We start from the raw sequence: 22,183 nt of genomic DNA, 5'->3' as shown, positions 1-22,183 counted from the left end.
AATTTTGGTGGAGAAGTAAGAAGCTATAAGATTTTTTGGCTTCATGCTTGGATACGGTGGATCTAGGGTAGGATACTTTGGAGTTCTTGGCTCTTATTTGCTCTCCTATGTAGGAGATTACAAGAATTTAAAACTCCTTCAAGGCTATAGGAAACAAGAGTTCCTGAAATGTAGAGGTCTCATTGAGTGGGATGAAACAAAAGATTTCTCTAGAGGGCCTAGTGATTTGCATGAAACTAAAGACTCTTCTGCAATAGAGTCAAACTAAAAGATGTTAAGGGTTTCTTGAAACCCATCTTTTTCCATCTCTTTGTCTAGTTTGTAACCATTCTGAAAATCTTTGCTTTGCACAAGAGTTTAAATATCCCTCTTTTCTTCTTTGGGTAATAGTGGATATAATCCTTGCCAAAGATGATATATTACATAATGCAATTGTGTCTTTGAGCTTGAATTTGTGCCAAATTTGTCTATAGAACCATTGAAAGATGAATAAAGTGTTTGCTTTGTATCATCCACCTCCATGTCTTGTGTGTCTAAAGTATTTTTTTCTTGCTTGATAATGTGATTTTTCCATAACTTGGGTTAACCGGATAGATAGAGATCCATATTTATTGATAAAATATGGAGTATGGTTGTATGAAAGCTATCAAATAAAGAAAGTCAATTAAAAAACCTTATACAAGTCAAAAAATAAAGAGATATACATATGCAAACATCTTATATATAGTGAGTGAAGTGTTGATTACCCCAAGGTTCTATCATTGCCTTTTTAAAAAGGTTCGTTTAGTTCTTGAAGTCTTTGAGATCATCATCATTCCACTTAGTTTTATCACAATAAAAGAATAATTTGTCTAGTGTTTCCCAAACATTGGCTTTTCTATTCGGAACTTGTCCATTATCAGCATGATCCTTAATTGCATTACGTAGGGACTTCCATTGATTGTATCTAATAGTTGATCCACCATTCCTAGAGTTTATTTTACCAAGTATCCCATAAAAGCCTAGGAATCTTCTAGCCTTCACTCCACCAATAGATGGCTTTTTGAGGACACAATTGCCATCCTTAGACTTTTGAAGATCTAGTTCAATAGATAATGGCTTTAGCTTCCATGAAAATCCTATATAAAGATAAACATGCTTTTTAATTAGCCTACAAAGCACATTAAGTGTATAGATATGGGCATTCACTAAAGGAATGTCTAAGATTGGCTTAAACTGTGGATCCTCGTTGTGCCTAGAGAGAGCTCTATTCCAATTGCTCAAGTTCAACTCTATGGTTGGGGACATGCAATATAGGAGGCAAGGAGACCTTTGATACATTATACATACATTTAAGTGTCTTTAAGTCACCAACTATGTGCCACTCAATCTTACAGTTTCCAAATCCTTCAACAAATAGCTCTTCTCCTACTGCTTATTGTCTCTTAATAATATCAGGTATTGGCATTCGATGAAAAATCCAATACAATATATCAAAAGCCTCTATATCTACTTCAAATGCTCCTAGCCACCAGATGTTGTGTTCTGATTGAACACTAAATGACATTGAGTGATTGCAATGATCTAATAAAAGTGCTCTATTAATCAAGGTAATAAAGACTCTCTCTAGTTTTATACATTTCAGAGTCTCACTTTCATCAAGTCTAACCACAAATCTAATCACTCCTTGTGCCTCTTCTAATGACAAGTCATAATGAGTTATTAATTTTTGAAAAAAAAATCACGAATCAGATGTGTTTCCATGCGAATGTACCTTCTTTGTACTGGAATTGCAATTGGATGTGATAGCCCTGATCTTCCCTCTTTCTTAGACATTTTCATTTTTTTAGCCCACCTTTCTTATGCATGGATTGACCATTATTTATTTTTGCGTGCTTGATGATTTATTTTTATGTGATTTTCACGTTTTCTCCATGTGAACACACTTTTTTCTCATTGGAATGGCATTTTTTTTTATAGCCTCAAGCTGTTAATCCCTTGAACATTTTTCATTTTTTAATCCCCTCCTTCCAACCAATCCATTTTTTAAATTAATTTTCAATTGTGTTTCCTTGCCCATTTTTACTTTTTTTTCATGTGAATGCACCCTTTTTCCACCAAAATTGTGTTTTGATCAAATTACCCTATCGATCACTATTTCTCGAACAATTTTCCTTTTTGTTGCCCCTTATTTCGACTTACAAATTGTTTGGAATTAATTTTTGTTCAGATTTTTCCTTATTTCAACTTACAAATTGTTTGGAATTAATTTTTGTTCACATTTTTGGGTATATATTTATTGCTTTTTCCATGAGAACCACCCCATTTGTCATGGGAACCATGTTTTAACCTGATAGCCATATCTAGCTTGTCAACCCGAACATTTTTCCTTTGTGTTGCATTCCATTCCAACTTTTTGATAGCGCTATCCATCTTGCCAACCCAAACATTTTTCCTTCTTGCTACATTCCATTCCAAATTTTTGATTTTTTTAAATTAAATTTTTATTATGTTTTCAAGTTTTATTTGTTTATTTTTTTAATGTGAACGTACCGTATTCATGTTGAAACTATATTCTAATATGACAGCATGTTCAAGTCCTCACTACATACATTTTTCCTTCTTTCTACATTTCGTTTCAACTGATGGATTTTTTGGAATTAATTTTCATATGCTTTATTCTGGCTGATTTTTCAAATTTTTCCATGTGAACCCTCTTATTTATTGCCGAATGCGCCAAATGCATTATCCATGCCATTCCCCTCCCCCCAATGTGCATGTTGTTCGTGATTGTGGTTGTTTGTGCACGGGGTGCGGTTCGTAATTATTTATGTGGTCATTCACACGCGAGAATGCATGTGTGGTCTTTTCTGTGCGGCAGTGGGATTGTTGTTGTTCACACACACTCAATATGTAGTCCACCAAACCCAAGTACACGCATTCTTGTAAATTTTAAATTGTGAAAAATACTATAAATATAAAAAAAAACAAAAATAATAAAAAATCAAATTAAATGATAAAATTATTTGAAAATATCCAAAAATATTTTTTGGGGAAAATTTTGATCATGTATACTACCTAAAAATACAAATTCAAAATGAATAAAAATAACAAAAATCTCATAAATACTTTAAAAATTCATAAAATAGCAAAAAATATTTAAAATTAAAATTTCCATTATCAATTTTCACTTTTTGTCTTATGGATTACACAAGCACATATATATATATTTTTAAAAAAACCAAATTAAATCAAACAAATACATGTGGTATTTTGGTATTTTTCCTTATGCCAATTTTTTAAAAGCTAGTTGAAGTGTATTTTGGATTCAATCATGGTTGTGATCCTTTCTCATCCTATTAGTTGATTTTTGTGTGCATAGACACACTTGCACTCATCAACCCCCTCTAGTACCCCATTCCTTTCCTTATTTTCTTTTTGCACCAACAAACATCACAACTAATTGCCCAAAGAAACTAGCTGATCATATTTTTCACGTGCATCCACACTACACACACACACACACACATAATTTAATTAAAATGAACCAGGTGTTCACATAGCACGTGCTTTATGTGAACTAAACACACATTTTTAAGTTGTAATAAAATAAACCCACCATCAGAAAGGCACATGCTAAAAAGAAAGCACTCCACACACATTAAATTTTTAAAAATGAACTTGCATTTAAAGACCTTGCATCGAGAATGATGTTCAAGAAATGTTAAAGCACCGTGGAACTTAATAATTTTTAAGTAATAGGTAAAATGAATCATTGTTTTCTTGCTAAGGTTTATCACCTAATAAAACTCACCCATTGTTGATTAATTATTAAAATGTACACTCAATTAAATTTTCCCTTCCACTCACATTGCACAATTTCCCTTCTAAATGAAGCACTGCGTGGGGTGGGTGACGTGGTTGTCAATCTTAGTCCTTGTTGATTGTCTTAGTTAGGAGTGGTGTGGTTATCAATATGTTGTGGTTTGGTTTAGTCATTTGGTTATGTTGATTTGAGTCAAGGAGATGGTATACCTTGATTATATTTTATTTGGATTGCGTGATTACGGGGATATTGGGTGCATGTATACCTACATAGCATGAAGCTTTCGGTCACATAAGTGGAGAGGTCATGCCAAAATTTTTCAAGATGTGGATTGCCTAGGGTGGTCAGTCGATAATGTCCATGTGAGTCATTTCATTTGATGATATCTTATATGTTGTTATTATGCTATTTTGCATGTATTCCTTATGATTGTCTTTGTGTGTGTGGTCTGTGTGTGATCCATTGAATGACACCTTGTACTCCCCCCGGTCCAGTATATTCCATTGGTTTCTCATGATTATTCACATTTGCTTGAATTGGACCTTATTTCTCAGGTTGGATTATCCAAATCTGTGGCTCTCACACTACCGCTTGTCCCTAGTGATCCTAACATGTGTGATTAGTTCTTAACTTCTTACAACAAGAGGTTTGGTTCTATTTGTGACACAATCATCCTCATGATGCCTAAGAGCATGGGAAAAGTTCTTTCTTTACCTTATTGTGGGGAATCTTTCCTGCTACCCACATCAACTTTTCTCAAATGAGGGTATTTTGAAGCTTTTGCAAAAGCATACCACGAATGTCTTAGATCCTAAGCGGGTCATTACTACTTCGCTAGTTAGTGTGTCCAAGATTTCTAACCCTTACTAGAAACAATTGTGCATATCCTTCAGGACAAGTTCATGCCTACCAAAACCCCTTCTAATTATCTTTCAAAGGAATTGTTTATTTCAAAGGAATTGTTTATAGCTTCCCGCATGGTGCTAAAGGGTACCACTATCGATTGAAGTTCATATCGCCTCGCTAAAATGGATTAGCATTTTATTCGAGTCATGAGGGATAATGTGACTAATGTCATATTTGGTTCCTACCTTTATGTTTTCTTGACATGTGCCGCCCCTTGCAAAGGAAATTTCCTTATTACCAGTTGATCCTCCAGTGGTTCCTCCTCCTACTAAAGCTCTTGATGTCATCATTGCGGATAGTGATCCTCCTCCTTTGGTCATTCAAAGGAAACATCTTAAGCGAGTGGTTGAATCAATACCAGTTTCCACTCCTTCAATTCCAGTTCATGTCCAATCTTGCAATACAATGTTTGCTTTCCTTACAATGCTCAATCTTTTCAGAGCGTATGGAGATGGTACTTTGGATATTTCAATTCTTTCTATGCAATATCTAGTGACACGAGATACAAATCCATTTTTGTGTAAAGACATTCAAAGCTCTATTGAACTCTCAATTTTATTGCTTATATTCAACGATTCTATTCTTCTTTTTATGAGGAGGTACAGTAGTCCAAGGAGGAGTTGAACAAGGCTAATACTGAGCTAGCCTTTGCGACACAAAAAAATTCTGACCTTTGTACAAAGATGGAGCAACAAACTAATGCCATTGATGCCTAGAAAGCAGAGATATCTATTTTGCAAGCTCAATTGGTAGATACCAAATCTAAAGTAGTTACTGTGACACTAAGGAGAGGGATCATAGGTTATTGAAGGAAGCCCAAGAGCTAAAAGCTTTTATAGTTGTCCAAATGGAAGAGCTCAAATCAACTAACACTATCATAGACCAAAATAATATTCAAATTCAATAGCTTATGGAACAATTGGCTCAGTCCCATTCTACTTCATAGAATCCTTCTATGTAGCCAATCCTTTCCTTATCCCCTACAGATTTAGTTGTTCTTCAAAGAAATGCAATATTATGTCCTTTATTCCAAGCCAATGTGGAACATCTTCAGTCAAGAATGGACTTGTTATGGAATTTTTTGGAGTAGTTCCAAGGATTTATTCCTCCATATCACTCATTCTTTGTGCACTGTCAGCAACATAAGCTGACATTTTATATTAAGCTTTCCACAATAGATTTAACTCCTCCAGAGGATAGTTGGAGTGGATCTTGGTCTTTTGATTTATTGGCTAAGGTGGTAAGGATGATTTTTGAAGATTCAGTGACTCCATATACCATGCTTGTGTCTTACATGTACTTGCAATGATTTGTTGATTCCAGATGATGAAGATTTATCTTGGTATGTTGGAGATGTGGTATTGCAAGCTATTTTATATGTCAGAAATTTGGAGTTGCAAATAAATTAGATATTCCAAGCATATTCCTCCAAAGTGGTTGATTACCCTTCTTGGCATACAATGATTGATTCAATGATTTTGGATCATCGTCAAACCAAAGCCTCTCCTCATGTGCAAAACACTAATCAATTGAGGTTGGATCTCTTAGCCCAACTTTCCAAATAACCTCCATTTGATTCGTCTTTCATTAATGCCTATTATTGCAGATTTGTAAAAGGACCATCAGTCGCTTGTTTATTTTATTATCAATAGATGACCCATAATAGATACTTCTTGTCATTTCCTATCCATAGTTGTCCTTTCCACTTTTCCAGTATACTTGTTAACAACCTTTTTAGTTGGTTTCCCTAAATTAACATATTATCCTTCTTTAACCCATTTCTCCTTTTATGATTTTTCTTATCCATCCCTTCACCCTCTCTTTCTTGTTTCTCTTCAATCTCCTACCACTTTTATCCATCATCTCCCTCAATTGGTTAGTGATTAGACATGCTTTGATCTCAAGATCCTCATATGTCAAGCATGGAGTTCAGTAGACTCCCTAATAGGACCTCAAATAAATTGGCCACTGATTCTAGGGGAATGGATACCTGCCAGCCAAGCTTGTAATGTGTCTGCTCATCCGCTTGTGGGACATGTCTTAGCAGCCCATCAGGAAGAGAGTCTAGAAAGCACCGCCTGACACTCGCAATGAATGTCACACGGTTTGCGATCTAGGTCTTCCCAAAATTTCCCCAAGTGGAAGTGTCCGGCCGTTCTCACTTAGGATCGACCTGAAGTCATGGTTCCTTTCCTATCAGCAAAGTCTCTAGGGAGTAGCTAGCGTCGAGCTCTAGATGAACCACTTTGCGTAGGAATAATAGAGTCGAAGCGGATTTATGCTGCACTTGGTTCATGGAGAATGGGAAACGAGAGGGTTGCGAGGCTCAACCTCTCTGCCCATAAGGCATAGTCCCATTCCGTTTCCCCTAAAACAACATAAATCAGGATTCTAACTCTACTGACGCTAGGTCTTCATAGTCTCATTATCACGTCTTTTAAGAAAAGTTCCTAGCTAACCGGGACCAACCTTCTGTAGGACGGACCCAAGTCACGCCCACTGCACTTTCCTCGGTTTGCTTAGTTATCTAATTACCTACCACATTATGTTTGACATGCAAAAGCAGCTTCTTTAATTAATCAATTTAATCACAGGTTCCTTCACGTAACTTAGGCATTGACACAAAAACAAAGTCAAGCAAGTTCCTTTTTCAAATATCTGATCTTTATTTACCATAGTCCCGGAATACATCAAGTATCATGCCCGAAGGCTATCCGAGCAATCTACAGGATTGTTGCTCCAACTTCCGCCCGTAGACTAGTACACGAGCCTCGAGGTCCCATCTCGAGTCATGTCGGCCTCTTGTGTGGGATCCGGAGGAAAGGAATTTATAGCCAGAGCCTCCCCTAGCACCCAAGCATCCTCCCGCTCCAAGTAGTACCCACGAAGAGACCTCTCATGGTGGGTATGGTCCACATACCCGGCGCGGCTAACAACCCCCTTGGATAGGGCGAGGCAGATAGTCGAAGGTAACTGAACCTACCTCTTCCTCCAGGATTTTAACGTGAAGCATTAAGTGTTTTGCCTTGAGTTAGTTCCCTGAGCAAAGAAGTTCAAACAATGTACCTAAGTGTACAATCACGATCATCTTAGAGGTCATTTGTGTGACCAATTGCTAAGGTGTGATTCCTTTTTCCCAAATGCTCCCAGCATTCCATCCTAGATCGTTCGCGACTTGGCGAGATTCCAAGGGCTTGGCAAGCTAGGTTGCTTGTTTCCCCTTTTTCTTTAGGTTACAGTTTGTACCCTAGCGACCCTAATTATCCTTACCTTAGGTCCTTTTGCAAGTTAGATCATGGACAACCCCGTTGTCCTCGGTTGGTTAACTTGCTGGTTATCTCCTAGATCCCTTGAGGTACCTATATACCTTTATCCTTGATCTTAATTGATCAAGATTGTCTATTCCCTTGACCATGGTTGGTCAAGATGGTTCTGTTTAGAACAGTTCCTACTCCGTCTTAAGTATAATCTTCTTAAGCCCTCTTAATAATACTCACAGGCGCTTAAGCTTTTACCTATCCCTCTTGAAGTTACCAAGGACTTTGACATGGGTCTCACGGATCTTAGACCCATTTGGTAAATTACAAACAACGTTGAGTTTACCCAACAATTTTAATGAACGCGACGTAATGCCATACCTTTATTTCAAAGTTACAATTTTGATATAATCCATACGATATTTTATGCCACACATGCGAAGGTACTTTCTATGCATGCAATCTTAACATTATCCTTTAGGTAATTATTTACACGATCTATAACATTCTTGAATGATCTAACTTTATGTGATCTTGGCATGAGTCTAGCTGCACTTTAATCTTTTCTATAGTTTATTGCATGTACTTTGGAATCCATCTTGCGATATGGACATGCACTTTGTTTCTTTCAATATCCTTTGAAATGCATTTTAAGTAAAGCCATCTTACAAAGAAAATTATCTTGCTTGTTACATACATCACAACTAAGTTCATACCTAGGAAATGATCAAACATGCAATTTAATGTGATGCATGTGAATATGACTTTTCACCCTGATAATTATAACCTATGATTTAATAATAAAGCAACCTGGGTTTGGAGTGATGTCTTGATTCCAGTGGTATTGATGCCTTGTGAACCATTCGCGGTTGCGGTGCCACCTTGTTTCGAATCTCCATCCACACTTGCAGGGTTTCCGGCCATCTTTGTGGAACTACGCTTCGGGGCCATACTCGAAGACACGTGTACGAGTGATAGAGTTCTTGCACTCTCCTATGTAAGATTCATCACCTCTCCTTGAGTAGAGGAAGAGATTGAAGGGGGGGGGTGTATTTTTCGGAGATGTCGAGAGGGGTGTGTGACCTCTCTTTAAGGAGGGGGTGAAGAAGCTTCCAAAAGCTTCTCTCTCCTCTCTCTCTCTCTCTCTCTTTCTCTCTCTCTCTCTCTCTTCTTCTTCTTCTTCTTCTTCTTCTTCTTCTCTCCCTCTTCTTCTTCTTCTCTTCTTCTCCTTCTCTCTCTCCCTCTTCTTCTTCTTCTTCTTTTTCTTCTTCTTCTTCTTCTTCTTCTTCTTCTTCTCCTCTCTCTCTCTCCCTCTCCTTCTTCTTCTTCTTCTTCTTCTTCTTCTTCTCTCTCTCCCTCTTCTTCTTCTCTTCTTCTCCTCACTCTCTCCCTTCTTCTTCTTCTTCTTCTTCTCTCTCTCCCTCTTCTTCTTCTCTTCTTCTCCTCACTCTCTTCCTTCTTCTTCTTCTTCTTCTTCTCTTGTTCTCCTCTCTCTCTCTCTCCCTCTTCTTCTTCTTCTTCTTCTTCTTCTTCTTCTTCTTCTTCTTCTTCTCTTCTTCTCCTTCTCTCTCTCCCTCTTCTTCTTCTTCTTCTTCTTCTCTTCTTCTCCTTCTCTCTCTCCCTCTTCTTCTTCTCTTCTTCTCCTCTCTCTCTCCCTTCTTCTTCTTCTTCTTCTTCTTCTTCTTCTCCTCTCTCTCTCCCTTCTATCTTCTTCTTCTTCTTCTCTTCTTCTCCTTCTCTCTCTCTCCCTCTTCTTCTTCTCTTCTTTTCCTCTCTCTCTCCCTTCTTCTTCTTCTTCTTCTTCTTCTTCTTCTCCTTCTCTCTTTCACTCACGGCCAGGGGGGGCATGCCTACTAGAGACCATGGGGGGGTTTCTAGCGACGGGGGGGGGGGGGGGGCGCTTCCTGTCTAGCCGAGGGAGGGGGCATGTTGCCATTGACGAGGGAGGGGGTGCTCTGTCAACCATGGAGGAGGGGGGGGCTTCCCTTATAATGGGGGAGGGAGGTGGTATGGGGGGGGGAGATGGCCGTTAATAGCCGCCACCCCTCCCACCTGGGGGGCTGCATGCTCCCCCTTGTCATTAACTCCCTCTCTCTCTCTCTCTCTCTGTGCCATGCAGTCGATAGGGGGAGAGAGTAAAAAAATTGTCCTAATTTTAAAAATTATTTTAAGGAGGGGGTTCTCATGGGGAAAGGCACGAGGAATATTACATCCTCTCTCCCTTAGAGGAATTGAGATGTCCTCATCTCGAGAAGACTTGGGGGTATTGTTGGTTGAGAGTATTTTCGTCCATCTAGGTGGCATCCTCTTTTAGATAATCTTTCCATTGGATGAGGTATTCTCTCAAGGTCCTTGATCTCAAATGCCTCTCCATAACATCTAGGATTCTATCAGGCCGTAGCTCAAGGACTCCTTGGCTAGGCATTACAATTTGCTGATCATCAAGTACATGATTCGGATTAGGTAGGTACTTTTCCAATAGACTAATGTGGAATACATTATGAATCTTTAGAGTTGCGGACAACTGTAGTCTGTAAGCATTAGGCCCTAGGCACTTAGTGATCTTATAAGGTCCACAATACCTCGGACTTCGCTTCTTGTACTCTCCCAAGGACAGTTAACTTTTTTTAGGGCGTACACGGATGAAGACCATATCACCTTTGACGTAGGATCTGTCTTGCCGTTTCAAGTCAGCTTAAGCCTTCTGTCTATCCTTGGTAGCTTGGATGTCTTGTCTTATTGATTTGATTTGATAATCCATGTCTTCCAGCATCTGTCTTGAGGCTTCTACCCTCAAAGGATCTAAGAAGTTCAAAGGGGTACGACAATGATGCCCATACAATGCTTGGAAAGGGATCATCTGAATACTCTGTTGGTAAGAAGCATTGTAGGCAAACTCAATCATGGGTAAGTATTGAATCCACTTTTTGGGTTTGCGACAGCAGTATGCCCTAAGCATATCTTCAATGACTTGATTGGCTTGTTCTGTTTGACCATCAGTTTAGGGATGGTAAGCTGTACTGAAACAGAGTTGAGTTCCAATAGCCTCAAAAATAGCCCTCCAGAAGTGTGATGTGAAAAGAGAGTCAGGATCACTAATGATTCTTCTATGTAACCCATGAAGTTTGAATATTTCCTTGATGAATAATCTTGCGATGTCTAAAGCTTTATAGTTCGTCTTGACAAACGGGGATGAGATTTACGACCTTGGTGAGCATATCTACTACAACCATAATAGAGTTATATCCTCCCTGAACTTGGGGTAGGCCAACAATAAAGTCCATACTAATGAACTCTCAAGAATTGGGTTTTTTGGCATTGATACCTTTGTGGCTAGAGACCTTGCTGTTGATGGATCTTGCAAAATGAGAGAGTTTAGAAATGCCTTGTGATTGAGTGCATCGGCAACTACATTCTCTTTTCCAAGCCTATATTTGATTTCAAAATCATATTCTTCCAGCAATTCGATCCATCGACGTTGCCTCATATTGAGCTCATTCTGAGTGAAAATCCATTTAAGACTCTTGTGGTCCAGTACTAAGGAAAATTTGTTTCCTAGCAAGTAATGTCTCCAAAGTTTGAGAGCATGGATGACATCCAATAGCTTCAGATCGTGGGTAGCATAATTTCTTTCATGGCTCTTCAATTTTCTTGATGAATATGCTACAGGATGACCTTCTTGCATAAGTACACATCCTAAAGTAAGTGCGCTAGCATTAGTTACCACTTCAAACTCCCTACTAAGATCAGGAAGTTTCAGGATGGGTGCTAATACTAAGCTTTTCTTTAGTTTGTCAAAGCTAGTCTGTTTAGCAGGTGACCATATAATTGCTACCTGGTTCTTTAGTCGATCAGTCAGAGGGGCTGCAATCAAAGCATAATCTTTGATGAAAATTCTGTACCATCCTATCAACCCAAGAAAACTACATATTTCTTTGACAAAAGTTGGTGTTGGCCATTCCAGAACGTCTCTTAGCTAGATCTACTGAAATCCTTTCTGCTGATACAATGAATCCTAGATATTCAATCTGTCGCTTGAAAAATGCGCACTTCTTATTCTTGGCATAAAGCTTGTGTGCTCTCATTGTTTCAAGAACAATGCGAAGCTGGGGTTCATGATCCTTTTCCTGTTTTGAGTAGACTAGGGTATCGTCAAAAAAGACAAGTACGAAGTCATCAAGATAGGGCCTAAAGATATCCTGCATTAACCTGTTGAAGGTGGCAAGAGCATTCGTCAGCCCGAATGACATCACTAGGAATTCGAAGTGTCCATACCTTGTATTGAATGAGGTCTTCGGAATATCTTCTTCTTTGACCCTTATCTGATAATACCCAGATCTGAGATCTATCTTTGAGAAGATCTTCGCCCCTTGAAGATGATCAAGTAATTCATCTATTCATGGAATGGGGTATTTATTTTTTATGGTTGATTGATTGAACCCTCTGTAGTCAATGCATAGGCGAACCGTTCCATCTTTCTTCTTTTGGAATAACACTAGAGCTCCCCATGGTGAACTGCTAGGACAGATGTAGCCTTGATCTAATAGTTGCTTGAGTTGTTCTTTCAGTTCGGTAGCTTCTGGAATGGACATCTTATACGGCCTCTTTGTGACTGGTGTAGCTCTTGGCACAAGTTTGATTTCGTGGTCGACTTTCCTTTGGGGAGGAAGTTCTATCAGATCTTCAAGGAATACGTCTGCATATTCCTTTAACCATGAAGGTTCTTCTCCGGATTCCCGATTATGATCTAGCTTATTCAGTTTAATCATATAGACAAGTAGACCCTTTTGAACACCTTTTATTATCTGTGTTGCCTTTGCCAACTGTATTTTTGGCTTACCAGCCTCACCTTGAGTCGTGACTAGTTCCCCTTTAGAATTTCGAAAGGAGACTTGGCCCTTCCCACAGTGGATGTGGGCATCATTGGGTATTAGCCAATCCATTCCGAGTAAACATTTGTGGACACCTAGGTTCATTACCTTGAATCTCACAGAAGTTGGTTTCCCACCCAGTAGGAATTTCACCTTAGCAGTTTGCCTAGTACAAGTGGCTTCACGACCATTTGCTAATTCCACAAGTAAAGTAGGTGCATCTATTATGGCTATCCCTAATCTTTTTGCACAGATTGGTGAAATGAAGGAGTGTGTACTGCCACAGTCAATCAGGATTTTGAAGCTTTTACCTTGATATTCTAACGGAGTTTGAATCATCGAGAATTGGCAATTCGGACCCTTCTTGTGAAGAGTGGCGTGAATCGTCGCCCTCTTAATGTCAGCTTCCATGGATGGATCTTCTTCATTGTCCAGCTCCTTGTTGGAAACACTAGAGGTTCTCCCTCTGGCCATAACGGTGGTTCCTTGGCCATGAGCAGCTCTATTTTGACCTTGGAGTTGCCCTTGGCAATGCCCTCTGCCAAGCTTGGGATACTCCCTCTTGAAGAGTCTGGGCTATTGCAATGGAAGCAACATGGGTTGCAATCATTGCTTTGTGTTGGAACAAATTTTTTGACAACATTGGCCCTAGCTTTCTTTCTTTGGCCCGGATTCTGAACGTGCACTCTCTTAGTCTGAACCTTAGACATACCCTTATTCTGATCCTTGTAAGGCCAAATCCTATTGTACCTTGGTTTGGTCTGCACCTCCTGTATTATTGGAGCAGCTCGAATGAGTGCATCTTGTAGGTCCATTGGGCACATTGATTCCAATCAAGTGTTTATGGGTGGATTCAACCCGACACAGAATTTTGACACTTGTTGTGTCATATCCATTAGGGGTGCATACTTTAGGAGTAAAACAAACTTCGAATAATAGGCTTCCATGGATAATCCTGCCTGCTTCAAGTCATAGAATTCATTCATCTTTTGTGTGCGGTAGGCAGGTGGTAGATCCCTCCCTCACACAGCTTCCTTAAGCTTATCCCAAGTGACTGTCCCCTCCAAGATTGCTTGGTCTCTGCACCACTGTTTCCACGAAAGTTTCACTTTGCCTGTAAACTTAAGTTTGGCGAGCATGGCTTGGTTAGCAGGTGCAGTTCCTGCTACCTCAAAATAGTCCTCCATGGACTCAATCCAAATCTTGATGTCGGCTTGAATAGTCCTTCCCTTTCCATCAAACTCGGGTGGCTTAATTTGTTTGAGAAAGAACTTCTTCTCTTGAGCCACAGCTGGACTTAGTGCAGGAGTCGGATTTGGAACCTGCACTTGGGGTTGCGTCCGAACAATAAGATTCTTTATGTTAACATCTTATCATACGCTCCCATATTACGTTAATATAACTAGCACAGCTTTTAGCTAAGTGATTCAATCACTTAATACCCTAGATAACATTTATGATCAAGATAAAAAGTCTTATTTATTCATGAAGGCGTAACCGTTTGAGTATATTTATTTTGGATAGGTAGGACAAGCTGATTGATACATCAGTTTGGGGAAAATAGGATTGTGTTACAATTGGCTACAGGGACAGAATAATAATATGGAGTGGGGTCATGGATATTCAGGAAACGGTAAGTCGTAGGAAGCTTGGAGTATCCCTTCCTTTGATACCCATTCTTTTGATAGAGCCCTAACACTTTGATCGTGTTAGTAGATATCACTTGGATCACTTCTTTTAATAGACATACTTGTTTTGCTTAACTTGCTGACCGCTAACATGCAAAGTTGCATTTACGCGAGCTTTGATAAAGATGAACAGCTTCACGATCTTTAAATCCTCCATCCACTTGATTCTCTTCAAGTTGGTCTGAAGGTACGCGAGTCAATGGGCTGCTATGTAGTATATTTTTGAATCTCTTGTCCATCTCTGCTCCGCATACAGGGGTGAAGGATTATAGATGCGATTCAGAATATCCATCATGCTGAGCCTCTGACGATAATTCAAAGCATGCATCGCAGTCATGAACATGACCGAACACCAAGAACTTGTTCCATGTTTTGTGACACTGCAACCCAGCATCCATAAGTGAGTAAAGAAATATTTTCAACAAAAAACACTACTCTATTCTACTCATCTTCCCCTATTTATCCCCTTATTCCTTTTATTTTCCTCCATTAAGTTTCCTTGTAATCTTTAGATCTCGTTGATTCGCTCTGATACCAACTGTAACATGTTCGCTCGTTTGCTTGTGGAACACGTCTTAGCAGCTCATTGGGAAGAGAGTCTAGAAAATGCCGCTTGGCACTCACAAGGAATGTCACAGCATCTGCGATCTAGGTCTTCCCGAGTCTGCCCCAAGTGGAAGTTGTTGAGATATCGAGCTCCACTCGTGATACGCCAAGGTGACCGTTGTGTATTTATGTCACCGACTTTTCAGTTGCAGACGCGGTTGGTACACCGCCCATGAATAATAGCTACATGATAGCTATCCTTATCTACTCTAGTTCGTGGCTCAGTTAGTATGCCACCTTAGTTAGTTGAGTTTGGTTTGAGACCCATATATAGGGTTCTTCTATTTCTTTGTACTTGAGTTCTTTTGGCTTACACAACTAAAAAGAGGAAAAACTATTTTCAGCCTCCACCTTTGTGTGTATTCCCCCATTGTGCAAGCAAGAAAGCTACAAGTGAGACTCCTTCCTTCTCTCCCACAATCTTGACATGGTATCAGAGCCTTGTTCGTGGTAAGGAGCTCAAGAAAGCAAGCCGCTTGCGGTGTTTTGGTAAGAGGAGCAATGTTGCTTTCATTTTCTGTTTTGGGAGCAGATCTCTGCAGGTAGCACAGCCGGAAAGTGCAGGAGTGCATTGTCTCAGGTTGAGACGCCCTTCGCCGTGAAGCAAGAGGGTAGTATATGCTGCGGGATAGGGCTTTAACCCTTGGCAACCTTGTTTTTTTGATTTGAGGCCATTTCGGGGCCTGTTTTGGAGACGGAAGTTTTCTGCACGCACTCAGGAAAAGGCCCAGTTTTATGCTGTGTAGCCACTGTTTTGTAGGTTGGTGAAAAGTTACTGTAGAAATTGCATCGTATGCTTGTGCGCAAAGACATTGGGAGTTACAGAATCATCCCTGTTGCCTGTTGATGCAAAATCGTCACTAGGAAGTGACTGTGTGGTCAAATACCACTTTCGCCAGTTTTGCAGATTTTCCCTTGTGAGGGTGAAGCTGTGTTTTTTGCAGTGACAGAATTTTTTGCAGTGTTCTATAATGGCATCTGATTCTCTTTCACAGACTATCATTGAAAAGCTTGACAAGAACAACTTCCAAGCATGGAAGTTTAGAATGACGAATTTCCTTATGGGAAAAGGATATTGGGAATTTGTTGCAGGAAATGAAGAAGAACCAATTCTTCCTGATGTTTCCAATCAACAACAAATGCAGGCATTTAAAGCATGGCATGAGAGAGCCGGGAAAGTTATGTACTGGCTGTCTATCAGCATTTCAGACTCTATGATTGTGCACATTCAAGATGCAAGTACGCCAAAGGAGGCATGGGATACTTTGTCAAAAATGTATAGCACAAATATGCAAGCCAGGAAAATGCAGCTCAAGCAAGAGTTGCATAATGTGCAAAGAGAAAGTATGAGCATCAATGACTACCACATGAAGGTGAAGAAGATTGCAGATGCACTTGCTTCCATTGGGTCTCCAATGGAAGATGATGATTTAGTTTCTGTGACCTTGAATGGTCTAGGAAAGGATTATGCACAGTTCCGAACATCCATTTCCGTCCGTGAAAGATTTCCTGATTTTGAGGAGTTGATTGCTCTTCTAATTTCTGAGGAGCAGAGAAATGGTGGTGCATCTTCTTCAGGAGGAACTTCAAAAGAAGCTGTCTTCTACTCAAATGCTGGAAGAGGTAGAGGCAGAGGTAGAGGAGGCCGATATGGAGGCCATGGTAGAAATCAGAATATGCAGCAAACTCAAGAAAACCAGTCCTATGGAGGAGGACGTGGTAACTCTAGAGGCAGGGGGAGACAAAGAGGTTATGGTGGATGGCAAAGAGGCCAAAATGCAAACAGTAATGTTGAATGCTACTACTGTGGTAAAATGGGTCATATGGCTAAAGACTGCTATAAAAAGCAGAATGATTCATGAATGGAAAACTGCAACAAGGGAATTATGCATCTTCTAGTAGACAGGGTGATGACAGAAATGAGCATTTGTTTATGGTGCAGCACATGAACAATTCTGTGACAAGTGCAGAAGAAAGCAATGATGTATGGTATGTTGACTCAGGTGCATCAAACCACATGACAGGTCATGCAGAATGGATGGAGGATGCAAGGAAAATGGAAAAACCAGGATTTGTGGAGACTGGTGATGATACTACACATCCTATTGTGCAGATTGGAAAAATTCCTTTGTCTATGCAGGATGGGAAAAAGAAATACCTGTCTGATGTATTTCATGTCCCGAATATCACCAAGAATCTGGTTTCTGTTGGTCAAATGGTTGAGCAGGGCTTGTAGGTCAGATTTAATCCTCATGGATGCTTTGTTGAGGATATGAAAAATAAAGGTCGCTTGATAGCAAAAGGAAAGAAGAAGGGCAGAATGTTTACGTTGGATGCAGACATGCCTGAATTGAGTGCAGCAATGTTTGCACATGGGACCGGTGTAGTTGCAGATATTGATATCTGGCATAAATGCATTGGTCATGTTAATGTACAGTGACTTAAATCAATGCAGGCCCAAAATATTGTTGCAGGTTTGCCTAAATTCAAGGTTGCAGAAATGCATAAGGTATGTGAAGCCTATCAGTTTGGAAAACAGGCAAGGAAACCATTTCCTAGACATGTTCAAGAGAGTAAGAAGCCATTGGAATTAATCCACTCTGATGTGTAGACTACTAAAGCTGCATCTCTTGGAGGCTGTCATTATTTTGTCAGCTTTATTGATGACTATAGCAGAAAAGTTTGGGTGTATTTTATGAAAAAGAAAAGTGAAGTTTTTGGGCATTTCAAAACTCTTAAAGCTATGGTTGAAAAAGAAACAGACCTGCAAATAAAATGCCTAAGGTCATATGGAGGGGGAGAGTACCTCTCAAATGAGTTTGCAAGGTTCTTGCAGGAGCATGGCATAAAGCAGCAATATTCATGCAGTCATACCCCACAACAAAATGAAATTGCAGAAAGGAAAATTAGGCATATTGGAGAGGTATCTCGTGCCATGCTCAATGAAAAAGACTTGCCAGGTTTTTATTGGGCTGAAGCAGTTGCTACAACAGTCTACATAATGAAGAGGACTCCCACTGCAGCAATACATGGAATGACTCCGGAGGAGAGGTATACTGGTAGGAAACCAGATATTTCTCATTTGAAAATTTTTTGTTGCATTGCCTATGTACATGTGCCAGATGAGTTGAGATCCAAGTTGGATCCAAAAGCTGAGAAGTGCATCTTTGTTGGTTACTCTCTGCAGCAAAAAGGGTATAGATGCTATAACCCTTCTACTCGTAAGTTTACAGTGAGCAGAGATGTTGTTTTTTATGAGATGAGTAGCTGGTATAAACCAGTAAATGTGATTGATGATGTAGATGCACAAAATGGTAATGCTGCACAGAATTCACAGCAGCAGTCACAAAATATTAGTGGACCTGGAGTGTCCTCTAGCAGTGGTTCACATTCTTCGCCATGGACAGGAAGATTGAGATCAGGAGAATCTTCTCAAAGCAATGTAGATAGTGGTATGCAAGTATCACGAAAAGGAAAAGAGAAGGTTGATCAGCCCATGTTTGATGTGAATGTAGGTCACTCTTATGTGGATGGTGAATCCAATGGCTCAGAACAGAGCATTGATGATGAGTTAGGTATTCCTTCTATTGTTACACCTGGAGTAAGGAAGACTAGGGATGTTTTGAGAGCACCTGGGAGTGAACCTACTTTGCACAGGTCTTCGAGAGCTAGGTATCCTGTGGATAGGCTGAAATATGATGGATTTACAGCCATTCACTATGCATATATGGTTAAACTGATATAGGGACTAGAACCCACTTCTTTTGAGGAAGCCATGTGAAAAGAAAAATGGGAGAAATCCATGGATGAAGAAATGGATGCCTTGGAAGCAAATGCTACATGGAAATTGGTACCTTTGCCTAAAGGTAAAAATGCAATTGGCTGTAAGTGGGTTTATAAGGTGAAGAACAATGTAGATGGTTCTGTGAACAGATACAAGGCAAGATTAGTAGTCAAGGGGTATGCACAAACATATGGCATTGACTATGAAGAAACATTTAGTCCGGTTGCAAGGATGGCAACCGTAAGAGCAGTCATTGCTATGGCTGCATCAAAGGGATGGTCTTTACATCAGATGGATGTAAAGAATGCCTTCTTGCATGGTGATTTGGAAGAAGAGGTCTATATGGAGCAGCCACCAGGTTATGTGCATGCTGTTCATCCTGAGTTTGTTTGCAGGTTGAAGAAAGCCTTGTATGGCTTGAAGCAAGCACCTAGAGCATGGTCTGACAAGATAGGACAGTATCTTGTCACTATTGGCTTTCAGATTTCCAAGGTAGATTTCTCACTTTATGTGAGAAAAACAAAGAAAGGTATTATGCTACTTGCCATTTATGTTGATGATTTGATTATGACAGGTGACAATGATGAAGATATCCTTCATGTGAAAATGCTATTGAAGCAGAAGTTTGAGATGAAGGATTTGGGAGAGCTGTGTTATTTCTTGGGCATTGAGGTGATTAGATCACCAAGTGGGATACAGCTCTTGCAGAGGCAGTATGGATTGGACATGCTGTCCAAATATGGGATGACAAGCTGTAAGCCTATTTCAGTTCCTTTGGAGCAGAATGTGAAGCTGAGCACAGATGCAGGTGAGCTTCTAGAAGACCCTACTATGTACAGACGAATAGTAGGAAGTTTGATTTATATGACTGTTACCAGGCCAGATTTGAGCTATGTTGTTGGATTGGTAAGTCAGTTTATGCAGGCTCCAAGGAAACCACATTTGGATGCGACTAGACGCATACTCAGGTATGTGAAGTCCACATTGCAGTATGGATTATTTTATGAGATTGGGGTTCGGATACAGTTGCATGGATACACTGATGCTGATTGGGGTGGTAGTATTTTTGATAGACGATCTACCAGTGGATATGTGTTCTCTTTTGGGAGTGCTGCAGTCACTTGGAGTAGCAAGAAATAGCCTACAGTTGCCTTGTCAAGCACAGAGGCTGAGTACAGGGGTGGAGCAATGGCTGCATGTGAGGTAGCTTGGTTGCAGAAGCTACTTTATGATATGCATCAGTCTACAGATTGGCCAGTTGTCATTTATTGTGACAACATGAGTAGTATACACTTGGCAAATAACCCAGTCTATCATGCTAGAACAAAGCACATTGAGGTGCATTATCACTATGTGCGAGAGAGGGTTTTACTAGGTCTTATTGATCTAGTTTATGTCAACACAGAGGATCAGGTAGCTGACATATTCACGAAGGCATTGGGCGTAGAGAAGCTGTGCAAGTTCAGAGACTTGCTTGGTGTGCAGGAATTGGGATTGAGCTCGAGGGGGAGTGTTGAGATATCGAGCTCCACTCATGATATGCCAGGGTGACCGTTGTGTATTTATGTCACCAACTTTTCAGTTGTAGACACGGTTGGTACACCGCCCATGAATAATAGCTACATGATAGCTATCCTTATCTACTCTAGTTCGTGGCTCAGTTAGTATGCCACCTTAGATAGTTGAGTTTGGTTTGAGACCCATATATAGGGTTCTTCTATTTCTTTGTACTTGAGTTCTTCTGGCTTACACAACTAAGAAGAGGAAAAACTATTTTCAGCCTCCACCTCTGTGTGTATTCCCCCATTGTGCAAGCAAGAAAGCTACAAGTGAGACTCCTTCCTTCTCTCCCACAATCTTGACAGAAGTGTTTGGCCATTCCCACTTAGGATCGACCTGAAGTCAGGGTTCCTTTCCTATCAGCAAAGTCTCTAGGGAGTAACTAGCATCGAGCTCCAGATGAACCACTTTGCATAGGAACAACAGAGTCGAAGCGGTGGATTTATGCTACACTTGGTTCATGGAGAATGGGAAACGAGAGGGATGCGAAGCTCAACCTCTCTACCCATAAGGCATAGTCCCATTCCGTTCCCCTAAAACAACATAAATCAGGATTCTAACTCTACTGATGCTAGGTCTTCATAGTCTCGTTATCACATCTTTTGAGAAAAGTTCCCAGCTAATCGGGACCACCCTTCCATAGGATGGACCCAAGTCACGTCCACCGTACTTTCCTCAGTTTGCTTAGTTATCTAATTACCTACCACATTATGTTTGACATTCAAAAGCAGCTTCCTTAATTAATCAATTTAATCACATGTTCCTTCACGTAACTTAGGCACTGACACAAAAATAAAGTCAAGCAAGTTTCTTTTTCAAATATCTGATCTTTATTTATCATAATCTCGGAATACATCAAGTATCATGCCCGAAGGCTATCCGAGCAATCTACAGGATTGCTGCTCTAAGTTTTGCCCGTAGACTAGTACACGAGCCTTGAGATTCCATCTTGAGTCAGGTCAGTCTCTTGTGTGGGATTTGGAGGCAAGGAATTTATAGCCAGATCCTCCCTTGGCACCCAAGCATCCTCCCACTCCAAGCAGCACCCACGGAGAGACCTCTTGGGGCAGGTTCGGTCCACATACCCGGCACGGCTAACAACCCTCTTGGATAGGGCTAGGCAAATAGTTGGAGCTAACTGAACCTGCCTCTCCCTCTAGGATTTTAACCTGAAGCATTTAGTGTTTTTCCTTGAGTTAGTTCCTTGAGCAAAGAAGTTCAAACAATGTACCTAAGTGTACAATCACAATCATCTCAGAGGTCGTTTGTGCAACCAACTACTAAGGTGTGATTCCTTCTTCCCGAATGCTCCCAGCATTCGATCCTGGATCATTCATGACTTGGCGAGATTCCAAGGGCTTGGAAAGCTAGGTTGCTTGTTTTCCCTTTTTCTTTGGGTTATGGTTTGTATCCTACCGACCCTAATTATCCTTACCTTGGGTGTCTTTGCAAGATAGATCATGGACAACCCCATTGTCCTCGGTTGGTCAACTTCCTAGTTATCTCCTAAATCCCTTGAGGTACCTATGTACCTTTATCCTTGATCTTAATTGATCAAGATTTTATATTCCCTTGACCATGGTTGGTCAAGATGGTTTTGTTTAGAACAGTTCCTACTTCGTATTAAGTATAATCTTCTTAAGCCCTCTTAATAATACTCACAAGCACTTAAGCTTTTACTTATCCCTCTTGAAGTTACCAAAGAC

The sequence above is a fragment of the Lygodium microphyllum genome, chromosome 1, assembly GCF_053477565.2.
Source record: "Lygodium microphyllum isolate KBCC chromosome 1, Lygodium_microphyllum_v1.1.10, whole genome shotgun sequence".
Lineage (NCBI taxonomy): Eukaryota > Viridiplantae > Streptophyta > Polypodiopsida > Schizaeales > Lygodiaceae > Lygodium > Lygodium microphyllum.
The sequence above is the reverse complement of the archived record's forward strand: the minus strand, read 5'-3'. Positions refer to the sequence as shown.